The following is a 19993-nucleotide window of genomic DNA, read 5'->3' on the forward strand; positions in this document are numbered from 1 at the left end:
ACAGGTACCATTATAATTCCATCATAGTCCATGTAGGTGTAAATGACCTAAGATATACCACCATGGACTATATGAAGAGAAACACTATGGAGTTTTCAGACTATGTGTTTCGGCTGGCATGAGCCTAGCACTGAGCAGGATATTACCGTCACCAAGGATGATGCCACAATATGGGCAAAAAATGATTGATTTGAACAACTGGCTGTCTATCTGGTGCCATTCTGAGGGGATCCAATATGTGTCATTTGGGAGGACATGGTTAACAGACCACGTTGCTTTACCAAGGGTGGTCTGCACCTCTTCCCTCTCGGCTTTTGAACACTGGCTGAAACTTTATCCACATAAAACATGAAGGCGAGTAGCACTGTGAGCAGAGTCAAAAAGGCAGGCAGATATACCTTAAAAACCAACAATTTAATTAGCGCTTTCGGTAGGATCTGTGTCCTACCTTCTTCAGACAATTAAAAACCAATTAGCAAAGTATTTATAACAGAGACAAATATCACAATTAATCAATTAGTGGATAAGCATTAGTGAATACTTGTCCTTAAAGAGCTAAAGTCTTCCTGTTAGTGTAATGCTGTAAAAATACATACAGATAAAATGATCACAGTATCTCAATATTAAAAACGAATTGCATGCATAATTGCTAAGAATACTATTACTAATTAATAAAAACATATGTTATTCAGTATGAATATATTTCTATAAAAACTAAGAAAGTGAATATATGTATATATATATATATATATATATATATATATAAAATAAATATATATAATATATAATATAGGACATCCAAATTACATAGTTACTAAAGTGTAAAACTGTATGGACTAATAAGAGCATACATATAAAGGGCAGTCTAAAAATTGACAAAGTCGCTACATCTGTTGATGGACAAGCAACATGAACTTAAAAATAGAATAAAATGTGCTATACTTGAATATGAAATCAGCGAGCTAAGAAATAAGAACGAACAGCACCATTTAAATAATATATAAAAACTAATATATGAAAAATAAAAATACCTTTAAACTAATCAATCCATAAATCCCCAAAAATTAAAATCATCTGTTTAAGGCTAGACATTTTAAAATACTTTTTATAGATACGTATTCATTTAAACCAGGATATATATGGACTTCTGTTCTAATCTGCCACATAATCTCATCAATTTCTAGGTTTAGCTGCCAGGGGCCACCTCTAGGATCAAGATGCCTTTGTTGCAAGATGGAAAATTTAAAACCATGATCAGGAAAATCTATAATATGTCTAGCCAGAGCATTGTTCATATCATTTTTACAAATAACATAAGAATGTTCATAAATACATTGTTTTAATTTTCTCTCAGTCTTTCCAATATAAAATACGGAACACTGGGAACAGGTGGCTACATATATGACCCCTTTGGTGTGACAATTAAACCTTCCGTTTATGTGAAATGTATTATTTTTTAGCTTAATTTTGTTGTCATCACACATAAATCTACATTGGTGGCATGCAACACATTTATATATTCCAAAGTTACCATGAGTTCTGGGCTTTACATTCCTTTCTAAAATAGATTTTAAATTTGCCCCTCTTCTAAAAATAATTTTGGATTTTAGACCTAAAAGTTTTAATAAACCTTTATCTTCAGTAATAATAGACCAATTCTTATATAAAATCTCTTTCATGTTATAGTGGTCCAACGAGTAGGTATAAAGAAAACTGACTCTATAGTCTGGTTCTGAACTGTTGAGAGCCACATCATTAGCTGACCTCAACGCATTAGACATGGGGAATAAATTATTCGCCAGCAAAGGCCTAAAATGACCTACATGTCTCTTATTACTGACTTCTAAACAGATAGAATCAATCAAAGACACCGGGTAACCTCGACTGATAAACATGGTCTTAAGAAGAGAACATTCAGTATGAAAGTCATCATCATCAGTAACCATCCTAGCCACTCTGGCCAGTTGTCCTTTCACAACGGCTTTCTTTTGATGAAACGAGTGGCTACTGGTAAAATGAAGAAAGGAATTTGAGTAGGACGGCTTTCTATATATCATGCTCTTATACCTACAATTAGTTATATCTTTAAATAGATTAACATCCAAATAATTAATTACCACTTCTTCTAATTCATACGTAAATTCGAAAAAATCAGTCATAGATTGTATGCTATTTATAAAGGTAGGAATCAGAGCTTTAGACCCTTTCCATATTACAAACATATCATCCTGGTAATGAGTGTACCAGGCTACATTCTCTGTGAAAAGGTCATTTTGAAAGAGTAAAGTTCTCTCCCAGTATGCCATAATGCAATTTGCATAACTGCCCCCGCATGGGGAGCCCATGGCTATGCCGGTTTTTTGTAGGAAAAAACAACCATCAAAGATCATATAGTTATTTTTCAGAACAATTTCAAGTAGTGTCTCTACTAAATAAATGGTTTTCTCTTCTATATGTTTAAGGGTCATGAAATCTCTAATCCATTCAAGGCCAAGGGTCTGCGGGATAACTGTACAGAGGTCCTTAATGTCAATTGTAAGGAAATAGGAGTCATTACAATATTATAGTTTACTAATATTTTCTAAAAAACTCCATGAATCCTTGCATATTTGAGTTTCCTGCTCAATCAGCGGCCTCAAAATACTGTCCACATATTTTGCACACCCATATGTGATAGAACCTCTCCCGTCGACAACTGGCCTAAAAGGGGGGGGGGGTCATTAAAACGTTTATGAATTTTGGGAGAACCAAAAAGAGCTGGTATTCTAGGAGCATTCATTGTCAGGTACTGATACATGTCCATCATCATCCAGGAACAAATCATTGAGCATTATATTGATTTTCTTATATGCTATATTAATTTCATTAATGCTAACTGGAATATATGCTTCAGTTTGTAGATATGTTTCCATGTGTGACACATATGCTTTTTGATCCATAAAGACAAGACCACCCCCCTTATCAGGTTAACCCCTATACCACAGTTGTGTATTAAATTAATAAACTCACTTTCTTGTTCTGTAGTATTAAGCTCTTTAATCCATATATATATTTTATACATATATTCACTTTCTTAGTTTTTATAGAAATATATTCATACTGAGTAACATATGTTTTTATTAATTAGTAATAGTATTGTTAGCAATTATGCATGTAATTCATTTTTAATATTGAGATACTGTGATCATTTTATCTGTATGTATTTTTACAGCATTACACTAACAGGAAAACTTTAGCTCTTTAAGGACAAGTATTCACTAATGCTAATCCACTAATTGATTAATTGTGATGTTTGTCTCTGTTATAAATACTTTGCTAATTGGTTTTCAATTGTCTGAAGAAGGTAGGACACAGATCCTATCCGAAAGTGCTAATTAAATTGTTGGTTTTTAAGGTATATCTGCCTGCCTTTTTGACTCAGCTCACAGTGCTACTCGCCTTCGTGTTTTATTTAGTTTGTTGATTTTTTCAAACTTTATCCACCACATAGGGCCTTTTTTAGGTAATGCCAAATTGACAAACCTACCAATGTAGCAAAATCAACTCAACTGAACCTCAGGGTGTTACTGCTCAGTGCAGGAGCCTAAGCAAAAACTACATTCTCTCCAATCCTTCCTCACAAAAGAATATAGATACCTGTGCAGTTACTGAGACATGGTTTAAACTGGCAGATTGTACCTTGGCAGTGCAAGGCTTCAGTGCCTTCTGCACTTTTAGACCAGTAGCTGCACAGAGAAGTGCTAAAGGAGGAGGTGTCTCATTATACAGCAATAACACGCAAACGTCTGGGATGGTCAAACAGGATGACATGCTTGAGTTTCTCACACACAGCAATATGCTGAACTGGTGGTTAATGGTGCCACATTAACTCAGCCTGATGAGACAGCAAATCTTTTATTGGACAGATTCAGTTTCAAATTTATCCCCTCTCACCCCAATCAACCCCTCAAAAATGCCCTCAAACATAATCCCTTCAACTGTAACTAGGGAGAATGTTCTGCCTGCACTCATTAAAGCCAAGAACTTGGCCTCAATGAGCCTCGATAACATCCCATGATCCTAAAATATAATTTTCAGGATCACTGGAGTCATTATTTAGCTATAGTCTTAAAACAGAGTTTTTGCCAGATGCATGGAGGAATGCAACAGTTACCCTCCATCATAAAGGAGGACCTTTAACAAATTCTGGAAACTACAGACCCATTAGTCTGGCTAGTCATATTTGCAAAGCTATGGAAAGAATTATCATGGAAATTATCAGTAAGGACATAGGAGACTTTTGGACACTGGATCTATTCCCAGTTTGGCTTTGTCAAAGGAAGGTTATGCTTACTGAATTTGGTGGATTTCCTTGAAAAGGTCACTAAGGCAATGGATGAGGGAAAATGGTGCATCCTTCCTATCTAGAACTGGCTAAAGCATTTGATGCAATACCCCACTCAAGCATTGCCAACAAACTTACATAACTAGGTATAAACCACTTTATAACATGCTGGATATCTAGCTGGCTCACTGATAGGACCCAGGAGGTTAGAATTCACCAGGCCACCTCCACAAACAGGCCAGTCACCAGTAGAATCCTACAGAGCTCTGTTCTGGGCCTACTCCTCTTTGACATGTAATTCTCATATGTCAAAGCCAATGTCAAAGGCCTTTGGCTGATGCAGTTCGCAGACTATTGCAAACTGGTAACAGTCACTGAATCTCCCCAAGATGAGAACACCCTTCAGGAAGGCCTAATACTGATAAATGCTTGATGCAGGTGTGACGTGCCTGCACTGGCTCAGTAATCAAGAAGCCTTAATGTTCACCACTGGCAACAGTAGGGAACATACACACTGGGAGGATGACAAGTACACACATAGTAAAGCGCAATTTCCCTTAAGAGCACACAGAGTTCAGAGTCAGTCTGGGGCTGGTTTCTCCCTCTTTCTCCAGATCCCCAATAAGACTCCACACTGGCACAGCTTATGCTATGGGGCTGATGGTATATCATTGCTTCTATAACATAGCTGTTTCTTAATAGATGCACTGTTTTTAAAAGAAAAACTAGACTTACTGGAGACTATTTCACTAAGCTATTCATTTGCATACAGAATGTTCCAGTTTCTCTTAATAATATTGCAAAAAATACCAACGTCATTCGAGCAAGTTAAAGAAAACCTGATTCTACATATATCTGGGTGTCTTTACTGGTTGGACCTCATTAGAAGTCTCAGAAAAGAAGGGCTTACCCTTCTTGTCTCTCTCTCTCAAGACTGACTGCATATACTCATCTATCTCCCTAACCTTGTAGTCTCTCTCAACAAAATCTCTTTTAAGTTGATGAAAGGCATCCATCATCTCTAATTCATCATTATGCAGTCTCATCATTCTAAGGAATTGTCCCCTAGGGACATTTCTAGGGACGTGCTGTGGGTGCATACTACTCCTATGTAGTAGCATATTTTTCCTTATCTCTTTCCTATACAACCCTGTCCTAAATGTAAGTATGAAAGAAAATTAGGGCAATGGAGAAAAATAATGGAAGAAATTAAAAAGCTATTGGCTTGGTAGAATAGTTTTCATTTATCACTTAAGAAAAAATGATATATGTTAAATACTTATATATTGGGAAAAATATCATACTCTGGGTATGTATATGTATCCCGCTAAGTTGGACAAAGACCTTTTACAGGTATTTTTTTTTCAGTTTTATTTATGGATCAAGCTTGAGCCCAGTTAATAAAAAGGAGGAGGTTTGAATTAAAAAAATGTAGTATATTTAACATTTAGGCATTGGCTTAGAGTAATAAGTAATGTAAAATAGAGAGAGAGGAACAAAGATGATAGAAAAATACAAAATGCTAAATAAGAAGACTTATGGAAGAAGAAATTGGTGAAGAAAAGAAGCATGAAGTAGGAAAAGAGTAAATGAAAATAGAATGGGAATAATATTAAATTATGTCAGTTAAAATTTAATGAAATTGATGGAAATAAAAAATAAATGGCATAACATGGTCATAGAAAAATATTATTTAATGTATCCAAGTGTAGAAATACACAAAGTATATTACGAGTTGGGGAATTTTCTGTGGGGAATTCTGCTTGATAAATTATCAGTAAAATGTAAAATGAAATATAAAGGAAAGGAAATATAACGGATGTAATGATGAAGAAATGTCAACACATTATTTTTGGAATGTAAAATGAATAAAATATTTTGGAGAAAGTTTAAAAAATTAGTATAAATGGGAAGGAGTTAGAAATATAAATATGGATATGATATATTGAAATTATGTGAAAAGAAGAAATGTGAAATTGATACATAGGCTACAATATTGTTTGCAGCAATATGGGTATTGTGGAAAAGAAGACATGACTGATTATTGATGACTGTATGACAAAATAGAGAAGATGAAGATGCTTTAGTTGAAATAAGGAGATGGTTATGGAATAAAGGATTGGAGATAGAGAGAAGGTTAAATGAGTAAAATATAATAAGGGAATATCGTTAATGTGATAAAAATGTGATTCTGACAAAATGAAAAGTATAGATGTTATTAATGTGAAACTGAAAGTGTAATATTGAGAATATGAAATTGTAAATAATATAAAAATGTGTAAAATACCAAGAGTTATGAATAGAACAGTCCCTATTCTTTTAAACCCATCTGAGCTGCCAAAATCTCATCTGAAGGATGACACACATAGGAATGCAGAAACACCTGATTGTGTATAACAGTATCAGTAATGAAAATTAATCCGATCACCTGGGGTGGGAAAAGAACTAACAGTCTTTGATCTTAAAGCGGCAAAGGTAAGTGTGTTAATTGTTCAGCCATACACACTACAAAATTAATAATTTGTTTTAAGATTTGTCAACCCTTATATCTACATTTCACAGAAGAAGGGTATATCAAGACAAAACATTGTTGTAAGTATTTCAGCTTCTTTGGATCTCCAGCAGCTTATATTTAGGCCTGAACATCACGTGAACCCAACTGCCAGTGTGCTAACAGCCACACTGCCATATTCTTGTTGTTTTAGCAAACCAGCTCATACCTGAAGGAACCAAATACATTCTACAAAATATGTCACACTGTATTGTTCTATTCCTACATTAAATTATTAACCCTTTATGTGAATGACAAATTTGAAACAACTTATCAATATCATTGATATCTCTGTGCTCTAGACACATTCTATTTAATTCAATTATTCTCTGGAGATTATATTCTCTGGAGATTATTTGGATTAATCAGGCCATTTACATTCCAGTCAGCCATTACTAAACAAATAATTGCCTCACCGATACCTTCTATGCAAGTAGCATTTAGCATTCCACACTGTCTGAAACAAAAATGCATACATAATTCATAATGATATTATAAACAAAGTGTTTAACAGTTATACCCAGTTTCATTAGCATCAGTGCTTCTGCCATGCTTTCTTAACAAAACAGAGTATACCAACCGTTGAAAAACTGCTAGTCATTTCCAGAGCTGGATCTAGCACTAGGCAACATTCATAGTCATCTAGGGCCCACTGGCTTGGGGGACCCACTGGCCAGGGGGTTTCCAAAAATCTTATAGTTCTTCTGTAAGAATGTACTCTGCATGTGTTACATTTTTTCTTTAAGGATGCATGCAGACAATGTCCTTAGTAGCACCTATACATGGTTTGCACTAAAGACTCACACTCATTTTAAACATTGGAGCAGAGGGCATGTAATTTTTCAGGGACAAGATGAGCAAGCATGGAGTTTTATGGAAAATTGCTATTCTGATGGGCAAACACTAAAAACAAGTGTGTGTGTGTGTGTGTGTGTGTGTGTGTGTGTGTGTGTGTGTGTGTGTATGTGTGTGTGTGTTAAATGCCCTATTTAGGGATAGCAGGTTGGTTAACTTAACCGGGCTGAAACCCTGTACCTTTCAAGAATATTGAGTTTCTGTGCATTTTCAAAAGATGTTAAGTTTCTGTTAATTTTAAAAGAATGTTTAGTTTCAGTGCATTTTCAAGGATTGTTGAGTTTTTCTGCATTTTCAAGGACTGTCGAGTTTCTGTGCATTTTAAAGTATATTTAGTTTCTGTGCATTTTCAAAGAATATTGAGTTTCTGTTCCTTTGCAAAGAATGTTGAATTTATGTGCATTTTCAAGGAATGTTGAGCTTCTGTGCATCTTCAAGGAATGTTAAGTCAATGTGCATTTTCAAGGAATGTTGAGTTTCAAGGGAAGAGAAGTTTATTGTTGCTCATGCTAAGTCTGTTTTCAATGTGTAACTGTTGTGTTTAGTAGATGACCATCATCAGTTTTGTGCTATAAATTTTGAAAGCAATATTAGTAGCATAACAGGTACCATCATGTCCTTTAGTGCAGAAGGCTGTGGGTTCTACTCCCATACCATGTTGATGTAGTACTGATATTGTGGTTCCCTCTTTAAAGAGGGATGGGGTGCTGCACTCCTGAGTATGTTCTCCTTTGGATGAGCTCCTAGTAGCTATGAACCTGTTGCCAGTTCTACAGCCACTCCTTACTGCAGTATTACCAGCTTATTATTTTTTTTTAGATATAACATGGGTCATGTATTCATCAAGGGCAGTGTGATGCCCCAGCACTGGCCCAGTAATCAAGGAGTCTCAATCCTTACCACTGGCAACAGTGAGGGATGTACACACTGGGGAGATGTTAAGTATCACACAGTAAAGTGCAATTTCCCTTAAGAACACACAGAGACCACAGTCAGTCTGGGGCTGGTTTCTCCCTCTTTCTCCAGATCCCCAGTAAGGCTCCCCACTGACACAACTATAGAGTTGCATCCTTAGTCACGGTTCCAAGCCAAGCCCTTCAACAATCTTTGTGTCCAAGCAGTGCTTCATGTCCCTGCCCAAGTAGCTGACATACACACTTTTGGAGATTTGTTTTACACACACACACACAAACACACACACACACACACACACACACACACACACACACACACACACACACACACACACACACACACACACACACACACAGGAAAGGCTGGCTCAGGTTCACAAGCTATGCTCCCTTTTGCCCAGACTATAAGGTAGTTATCACTGCCATTAGAACCCTTTAACAGCTACTTTAAGGCCCTTAACAAAGGGTGTCCAATCCTACTGTGTAATGTTACTATAATCCAAATGGTAGTTTGACCAAGAGCAAGGCTATTAGGAGTGGTCTGCACAGTGTCACCAAATAGATATGCAAGTACTCTAAGAGCTTAAATGTGTCTTACAAATATCAGCCACAAAGATAGGTTGAAATATATTTAATAGTAAATAATAAAAGAACAAGTAAATAATCAGTAAATCATCACAGTAACTTCAGAGTTCAAAATCACAGGAACTATTTAAAACAACATTGTAGGACAGTCTCAGATAAAAACAGAAAACATCTAAACTAATCTTTACTATATTCCTAACCATATCTAAAAAAGATTACTGTACCCTAGTTAACTTACTTACACATAGTAAGGCAAGATGTGGTGGGTGGGTTTTTCCCAGCAAATGCTGTCAGGTTAAAGACAAATACAAAATACCCAGCCACTCTCTCAGAGATTTCTTAAATTCTTCTTCTTTCAGCATTTCCTGGTTAGGGGTCACCACAGCAGATCACCTGTCTGCTCATGATTGGCAGTGGAGTTTTACTGTGTTGAGTTGCCAGCCTGGTGGCCAACCTTCCGCAGAAGGCATGCACACACACCTAGGGCCAATTTAGAGTGTCCAATCCACCAATAGCATGTCTTTGGGATGTGGGAGGAAACCAGTGCACCTGGAGGAAACCCACGTGACCACAGGGAGGACATGCAGACTCCGCGCAGAAGGTAACCCAGCCAAGGATTGAACCAGAGAACCTCTTGCTGTGAAGCGGCAATGCTAACCGCTAGTCCACCGTGGCCGCCCTTCAGAGAATTCTTAAATTAATATCAAATGTTACTGCTGGGATACTTGCAGCATGAAATCACTTTTTGTCACCTGACTTCAGTTCCCCGGCTCAAAAACAACCATTGAGGTAGCATTTAGCATCTACCTGTGAAAATACCTAAATATAGTCTTTTCCTCAGATGTCTGCAGATCCTGGAAGTCCTAAAACAATAAAACAGTTCTACATCTCAAGCCTAGTAATTATCTCTCTTTCAAGACAATACAAAAAACTCCTAGTTCTAGACATTGTGTCTGTTACTGTACCAAAACTGAGAGATAAAATTTCTGTTTATGGCCCCGCTATCAAGTAATTTAATTAACTATTTTCTGAAGTTTTGCAAGTTAACCTTGTATGTTCCAGTTTCTTCTATTAAAGTATATACATTTACAACAATTACAATAGTTTATATACATTTCTGTTCTAATGCAGCAGTGTACACTGTGGATATATCTTTAAGCTCAGTACTGTACAAACACTTCTGTACCAGCAGTTTAATATACACATAACATACAGTTCTAATACATTTATAAGAGAAGCATATGAATCATGTTGATATTCACAAATGACATATAATTATTTACAAAATTCCAGACAGCTGTGCTGACTGTATCTTCCTCAGTCACACTTCTATATAAATCATATTAATATTTATAAATAACATATAATTATTTCACAATTCCAAATAGCTAGGCTGAAAATATTTCCTTTTGTGACAGGCAGCATGCAATTAATTTGTACACAAAACACTGAAATGTAAAGTTGTTGCTAGCAACAACCTCTTCATTATTTATTTTATTTTATTTCATTTTATATTTGTTGACCGGGAAAGTCCAACTGGACACATGTCCATTTTCAGCGGAGGCTCGGGGAAAAAAGCTCCAGTTAACATAAGAGATACATTAACATATATGAACAAGTTAATACAAATGGTGGAATACACATACAAAAACAGTTTTACAATCATAGGTAAATATGGCCAGTTAGCAAGGCTCATGGTTAAATCATTGTCAGATAGTAAACACATCTTACAGTAGAATAAGTTCTGTACACGTTCAACACATGCAGTATATTGCAGCCTTATACACTTAGGATATATCAGTAGTTAGCAGGTTTGTATTTAATTTTATAATATTTTCTTAACTTATAAAAGCAGACAGTTAAATGTGAGAAACTAGAGTTTAGATTATCCATGAGTTAAGATATTTCATACTTGTAAAAGCAGACAGTTACATGTGAGAAGCTAGACTTAACATTGCCAATGAATGTAGATATTTCTAGTATTTCAGCTTTTACCCCGGAGTAAGACAAGAGCATAGCCAGTTGTTTCTGAGGTGGGCTTTTAGTAGTTTTTTGAATTGTGTTGTGGAGTTATTTGATGTTATTTGGGCAGGTAGGGAGTTCCAGAGCTTGGAAATGTAGCAGCTAAAGAGAGATTTACCTGCCTCATTGTTATGTCTTGTAACTTCAAGGAAGTTAAGGATGCTTGATCTCAAAGTTCTTGCTGTAGTGTGAGGGTGTATTAGGTTTTGGAGGGATGGAATCTTATCTGAGTGATGGTATAACTTATGTGTTAGTGACAATTGATTGAGTTGAAGTACTTGAGGGAACTCCAACTAGTTCAGTTTCTTGAGAGATACACAATGATGTGTTCTATATGCTGATTCAGTTGCAAATTTAGCTATCTTATTATAACAGGTTTCTAGTTTGGATAGTTTTATTTTATGGAGGTTGGTAAATACTGGGGATGCATAGAGAAGGGTGGATAGTAGATGTGTCCTGGCTATTGTGGTTTTGGATTGCTTGTAGAGAAATTGCTTGTTACGAAAAAGGAGCCCCAGTTTTCTGTGAACTTTCTTTACAGTTTGAACAATATGTAAGTCAAATCTTAGGTGATTGTCTATTTATACACCTAAAAGTTTGGTGTGGATAGTTGGGGTAATAACAGTTTTGTTATTAGAGGTGATAGTGAAGTTGTCTGAATGGGGGAAGGCTCTATAAGAGGTGAAGAGGAGTAATTTGGTTTTAGCTGGGTTAAGAATAAGCTGGTGGTTGCTAAGCCAGGTTTCAGCTTGTGAGAAGCATTCTTGTGTTTGGAAGTGGAGGTGTTCAAGTGTTGGGGTGGCAGATATGATTGTGGTGTCATCTGCATATTGAATTATTGTGGCTTTTGGCATGGAGGATGAGAATTGATTGGTGAATAGAGTGAAGAGTAATGGACCTAGGATGGAGCCGTGTGGGACTCCTAGGGATACTGGTAGTAGAGAGGATATTTGGTTCTCCAGTTTTGCAGCCTGTTGGCAACCTGATAGTCCTCAAACCATTTGAAGGAGGAGAAACTGAGTTTTAGGGTAGATAGAGTATAAAGAAGTTTGTTATGATTCACCATATCAAATACTTTAGATAAGTCTAAGAATATGGCAGAGACTAGTTGGCTATTATTTCTGTACTGATTAATGCTGTTAGTGAATGCAATTAGTATGGTGGTGGTACTATGAAAGGGTCTAAAGCCATGTTGTTTTTTGTATAGCAAATTGTTTTTTTGAAGGTAGTCCATGAGTTGTGCATGTATGATCTGTTCTAAGATTTTTGACAAGGGTGATAAAATAGCAAAAGGATGGCAATTGTTGAATTCAAAGGAGTTACCTTCTTTGTGTAATGGTATAATATAGGAGGTTTTCCATATATGTGGTACTTTGCACTCTGAGATGGACCTACTGATGAGGATTGCAACAGGGTAGGCTATAGCTGGTGCAGCTATTTGGAGATATACAGAGGGTAGGTTATCGGCAGCCAGAGTGGTGGGTTTGAGTTTTGGAGAAGTTTTTGAATAGTTTTGGTTTATACTGGCTGAAAGATAAAGTGGGATGCATTAGTTTGCTATTCTAGTGGTTCTATTGTAGTTGGTGTATGCGGTGTTAAGGAGGGGGGGGTGGTATTCAATTGGTTATTTGCTAGGGCTTGAATTGCATCGGTAAAATATTTATTAAACTGGGTGGGGATGTTATCATGGTTGATCTCAGTTGTGGGTGAGGGGGTTGTTGTTTTTCCAGGTTGCAATTCAGAGTTGATTGCAACCCAGAACTTCTGAAGGTTTTTTTTATATTTTTTGTAGGTTTTGATTATAAATGATTTTGTCCATTTTGATGTATTTTTTGGCTTTATTTCTTAATTCTAAGTATTTTAATTTGTCTAGTTGGGTTTTGGTTTTGTAAAATTGGTTCCATGCTTTGTCCCTTTCTAAGAGAATAGTTTTGGTGGGTTTAGTAAGCCAGAGTGCAGATTTAGTTTTTATTCTTATGGTTCTAGAGGACACATGGTGGTTAAAAATTTGCATGAAGATTATATTAAAGTACATTACTGCCTCATCTAGGGGTAATTGATTAAGAGGGGTCCAGTTACAACATCTTAGGTCATTGATGAAGTCATTAGGGTTAAAGTTATTTATAGTGCTGACGTATCTTAGAGTTACCTGGCTTATTTGGGGAGATTTGGCTCTTAGTAGATATGTTGGTTGGTGGTCACTGAGAATGTCAGGTAGACATACAGTTAGGGATGCAAGGGATGGGTGGGATAAGAGTATCCAGTCCAGTATGTATTGGCATTTGTATCTTTTGTCATTCCTGGTGGGGGTAGTGATAACTTGGGTACAGCCATGGAGGTTGATGTGGGTGAGTGGAGTTTGGCTACTTCTGCAGAGAGATTGAGTATATTGACTGATATTGGTGGATTATAATGACAGAAATTTTAGTGACCTTTTTTATTTGAAATGTTCTGTAATTGGGTAATTGTGCTATTACTGGTTCATATATATTGTTTCATTGCTTACATGAAAAATGTTCAAACCTACAAATTTAAAACACACTCTAACAAGTGCTGCAGTATTACACAACAAATATACTTCACTTCAACTAGCAATTTAGGTACCTGTTGGAGTTGCTGTGGGGGAGGAAAAAAATAATAAAGCTTAAGCCTGCTCACCATTTCATGGGGGTACATGTCTGACTACACATTCCATGGTAACAGTTAACAGCAGAGACTGTATATCACATGGAGGTGCTGTCTACAATAGTGCAAGTGCATGATTATCTGCATGCAGAAGTATAGAACAGTGCATGATTATCTGTGTGATAAACTGAGAGGCTGCCAGCCCAGCTAGATAGAATTTTGTAAATAATTCTATGTCATTGTAAATATTAATATGATCCACAGGATTGTTTCACAAATGTAAGAAAATGGTGTTATGTGCTGAGCTTCAAAAATGTAACCACTGTGCACCCTGCTGGAAGAAAGCAGAAATGTGTATAAACTCTATGCCTATGCAATGTATATTTTATGGTAGAAACTGGGACATACAGAGTTAACTTGCAAACTCTAAGAAAATAAGCTGATAGGTAAAGAATTTTATGACTGCATGTGATCTCAAGCAAAGAGACAGGGTGTCTGGGCTAGGAGCTTCTTTCTGTTTTCTTAAGACAGAGATAATTACTAGGTTTCATATGTAAAGTGCCATTTATTGCTCTGTGACTTCCTGGTAGCTGCAGATCACAAATAATGTTAAATGTCAAGTTCTGTGAGCCTGGGAACTTGAGCAGAAGTGACAAGAATGATGTAACCTGAAATGACTCAGCAATAATGTGTATTATCAATTTAAAAACTATCTCAGAGAGAAATAGAGTGCATTTTGTATTTTCTTCTGAAGCTGACAACAACTCACCAGCACTTTGTTTTACTCTGTAAGTATGACTCTTAGTATTTGTCTTAGAAATCGATAGGACTATAACAAGATTAGTGTAGCTGTTTTCTATATTTATGTCAGACTGCCCAACAATGTTGTTTTAAAGTATTTTCTGTGATTTCTGAACTCTCTATTGTCACTGTGTTGAGTTAATAAGTATTGTCTTGTGTTTTTATTATTTATTATTAAATATATTTAAACCTTTTAATTGTGGCTGGTTTGTGTGTAGAGATATTTAAGCTCTTAAAGTACTTGCATGTATTTGGTGATACTGCACAAGCCACTCCTAAATAGCCTTCAAGTCTCAGTCACACTTACCAATTAGATAATAATAACATTGCACAGTAGAATTGGACAACCTTTGATAAGGGCCTTTATAGTAGATGATAGTAGTGGTTAGTGGCAGTTGGTACTGCCTTAAAGTCTGGGCAGAAGTGGGCATAGTTAGTAAACCTGTGCCAGCCTTTCCCATGAGTGTCTGTGCGTTTGTATATAAATCAAATCTCAAAGAGTGTGTGTGTGTGTGTGTGTGTGTGTGTGTGTGTGTGTGTGTGTGTGTGTGTGTGTGTGTGTGTGTGTCAGCTACTTGGGCAGGGACACGAAGCACTGGTTGGACAGAGAGGGTGCTGGAGGTTTTGGCTTGACCACTTGGCTGAGATCTTGACCCTATAGCTTTGCCGGTGGGGGGTCTTATTGGGGATCTGGAAAGAAAGGGAGAAACCAGCCCCAGACTGACTGTGATCTCTGTGTGCTCTTAAGGGAAATTGTACTTTACTGTGTGTGTACTTGTTATCCTCCCAATGTGCACATCTCTTACTGCTGTTAGCAGTGAGGATTGAGGCTCCTTGATTACTGGGCCAGGGCATGGGCATCACAATCTACATGCAGAATTATCACATCAGTCACAAGAACCATTGCATGCCACTTCTTGGAAGCTATATGCACATGCAGGGGATGGGCAAGGCTAAATAAGGAAAACCCCTGAATAGCTACCTGAATGATGGTTACCATGACTGGTGATCACAAACTGGAGAGGAAGAGATTGATTGATGCTGAAGAACTTAATGGTTAGCCCACTGCAGGTGAAAAACTAAACACCTTTTTATCTCAAGTTTGATACACATTATTTTATCACCACAATAATGTTAGGGTTTACTATCATTATGTCGCCCCACAGGCAGTCGAATCCACCTACTCTATTCTTAAATCCCAAATGTCGGAATGTTGAACACCAACAGTACTGACTGTCCAACCTTGCCCCTTTCTGGACCCATGGTAATGCTTGTTACTCTATCCAGACCAGTTGGAAGTTTCAAGGTTCAAATTTGCATCAGGTATACTGGAATTCAGCATTTCGACTTTTGCTGAAGTGCATGAACCATATGAAGACTCAGCCACCTGTAACTTGATGTGATGATAGTAAAGCTAATGTCAGTGTTATACAACTCAGATCAGACTAGACTATGTCATGCTCTCTCATCTGCAGCATTCCAGTGAGCCAGGTAGACTCCATGGATCCACTCAGTTCTTATTTGGCATACATGCAAAGCAATCCATTCAACCAGTTTATTTTGACTACATGTCAACCAATCACCACCTTCCACCCTCTAGAGAACTCCAGAAAACTGGATATTTTCCATCTAGCTTTATCCTCACAGTCTGCTAGACTGACTTTAAGCATCTCTCTAGACAGGAGGTACACCTTATGCTCACTATGTTTATCATAGTCCAACTGAAGCTCCTCATTCGCTATTACATGTCAGTTCCTGCAGAATTCCAGCATATCTTCATCTTGTTTATTGGTCAGTTTATAAAACTATACAATCATGGTCCTTTAAACCATTGTTTGATCCTGGCATCTTAGCATATAGTGCTACCTCCACTTCCTCCACCATATACGGCAGTCATGGTCAGCTGTTTTGGTGAACTCAAGTATTTTTCTGTGCTCTGTTTCAATTGTTTACCAGTTTTCATCATAGTGACTATATCAATTAATGCATTCACCACAAAAATGACTAATTCCAGTATGAAAAGAAAAACTTTCAGCTTCATATTTATCTGGCAGCAATCAGGAAAATATCTGTCCACACAATCACTGGAAATACCATTGGATATTTCCTGATGGTGCTCCGTTGTGCAGAATGTTATGTATCCCATATAGAATATATTCCCTGTGGGCACTGTTATCTTACTGTGACATTTTATGCTTATTATGTACCATGTCATGGGAGAGTATTGCTGGCTATTGTTATTCATATGTTTACTGAGCTCTCAGAATATGTGCCACAGGCAGGTATGAGCCTAGCATTGAGCAGTATTCTACCTTCTCCAAGGATAATGCCACATTACTAGCAGAAAACAATCAACTTTACCAATTGGCTTAGCTACTGGTGCCATTCCAAAGGGTCCAATACGTGTCTGCCTAAGAGGACATTGTTGACAGGCCACACTATTTTGCCAGGGATGGTATTCACCAGTCACCTCTAGACTTTCAGATACTGGCCAAAACATTATATACCCCTAGAGTGCATTGCTAAACAGACAAACCTTCCAACATATCAAAAGCTACTCAGTACAAGCTAAAGGTTTTACTGCTCAATGGTAGGAGCCTTAACAAGAAACTGAATTTCCTGGAAGCTCTCTTCACCCTGGGGAATGCTGATGTCTGTGCTGTTACTGAAAGATGGTTCAAAGCCATGAAAAGTAGTCTGGCAGTGCATGGCTATAACACTCTTCATACATTCCAACCACTCACTGAACGTGTAACGGCAGCGGTATATCTAGCTCTATGAAGTATAAACTTACCTCAAGGCTGGTCAGACAACATGAGATGCTTGAGCTACTCCATGTCCAACTAGCTGTGGGATAAATCTATTACCATATTCTTGCTAGCTACAAGTCTCCCACTATGAGCCAGAAAACCTATACATAATACCTGAAGTTACTAGAATCACTCAGTATCCAGCCTAATACCATACTCATGGGTGATTTTAACTACCCCTCCATTAATTGGAAGATATACACAACCACTAACATGTAGGCCTAAACATTTCTTGACTTTGTAAATTCAAATGCCCTGGAGCAGATAGTCTGCACTCACACCAGGGGAGCAAATATCCTAGATCTGGTACTCATAGATATGAGACAGTGCTACAACCCCCCACTTGATGTCTGCACTGGTAAGATCAGATCACAAAGTGGTCTTCCTTGAAATAAAGGTAAAACTAGTCACCCCTACCTAACCCCAAAAACTTTAAGAACTTCTTTAAGGTAAATTACCCACTATTAAGGGATGGGATGGCTAGTTTCCAAGCTCTCACATATCCAGAAAACACCAAAACTTATATAGAGGTGTACAGAAAAGCACAGTAAAACTATTTAAACAACCATATAAGCAACTGCATAGAAATGGCAGTACCGGATCGAAATAAACTCAGGCCAAACCGCACAAACAAGCCACCCTTGTGAACCCATGGTATTAGTATTTTGTACAACAAAAGAAAGAATATCCTGTTGATAAGTAACACAGAATGTGAAAAACAGAGCAAAAAGTCCCTCATTAGTCTAAACAAGTGAATCAAAGAACTCATCAAGCCTTTGTAAGCAAACATTGAGGTAAAAATAGCCTTCAAAGTTGAGCCATTTTTCAGTTATCTCTGCAGTTTTGTGCAACACTCAATCATGTACAGAATACGTTTTAGTGGCATCACCTATACTCAGATGGAGGATACAGCAAATTAACTCAACTCACTTCCCCATCATCCCCAGTTCTCTCCCCAGAAATACCCTCCACCACTCCACCATCGATTATCACTGAAGAACAGGTTGTCACTGCACTCTCTAAAGATAGAAATACAGCTTTAATGGAGCCTGATGATATACCAGATTGCCTCTTAAACAGCTTAAATCAGGAATTATCTGGCCCATTATGATCTCTATTTAACCACAGCCTCCAGATTAGCTTTGCCCCAGTAGAATGGAGGACAGCAACAGTCATTCCTCTGTATAAAGTGGGACCATCTACTGACCTGGAAAATTACAGACCCATAAGTTTGACCAGTCTTATATGTAAGGCCATAATAAATAATGACATAGGAAACCTCCAAACACTGGACCTGACCCAATATGGCTTTGTCAAGGGCAGATCCTGTGTATTTCTTTGAGAAAATCAGTAAGGCCATGGATGAGGGTAAAACATTACATACCACCTACCTTGACCTAGCCAAGACATTTGACACAATTCCCCTACTCAGGTATTATAAATATACTTACAAAACTAGGCATAAATCCCTGTGTCACCAGATGGATAGCCAATTGGCTCACAGACAGGACACATGTGGTTAAAGTGGGTGAATCCAAATCTAGCAAGAGTCTAGTTACTAGTGGTGCACTACAGAGTTCAGTGCTGGTATCATTCCTATTTGGAATATACTTCTCTGAAGTCAAGGCTAATGTGTAAGACCTCTGGTTGACAAAGTTTGCCAATGACTGCAAACTGGGGGAAATCACTGAATCCCCCAGTGATGTAGATATCATTCAGGAGGGTCTGGATCAGACAAATGATTGGTGCCAGGACCATGGCATAAATCTAAATGTGAAAAATACTTTATCATACCCCTTGGAAAGTGAAATACCCCTACAAATTACAACATCAATTACACACCCCTAAGCGTAGACTCAGAGGTGAGTGATCTAGGTACACAGATATATATTAGCCGGATGTTTGGCCGCCATGTGTCCACAGTGGAGAGGAAGTCCTTCTATGTGGCATACTGTACAAGTAAAGGCATGGCATCCAGATCTAAGGAAATTATAGTCCTACTGTACTTAGTCCTCATTAGACCAACGATCGAGTACAAGGCACCATTTGGCATGTACTTGACTTGGTACTCAGAGGTTCCTTACAAAGAAAATACAGGGTTTAAACAACATGAACTATGCGGATAGACTAAAACCCTATCCCTTTACTCTGTCTCCTGTTGAGTATTAAAGGGTGACCTTTGCCTGCTCTACAAGGCACTCACAAATCCAGCCCTGATGGAGCTGCTACAGATTCTCAAATCAAACAGTACGAGGGTCACCCAACTACAGAATCTAAACTTAGTCAGTGAATCAACCAAAACATGCTGAGAGACAGATAAGTGTCTCAGAGTTTGTCTCTTCTTTGGAACACGCTTCCTATTGACATTAAGCAAAGCCCTTCCCTGGCCTCTTCAAATGCAGTTTGGCTCCATAGCTGGGAAATCACAAATTCACACCTGGGTAGTGCCTATGTCCCTTATGAACAGGGGTAATCTGTAAGATACTCAATGCAAAGGAAATAAATC

This window comes from Protopterus annectens, chromosome 11.part0 (genome assembly GCF_019279795.1).
Source record: "Protopterus annectens isolate FY-2018-M chromosome 11.part0, PAN1.0, whole genome shotgun sequence".
Lineage (NCBI taxonomy): Eukaryota > Metazoa > Chordata > Ceratodontiformes > Protopteridae > Protopterus > Protopterus annectens.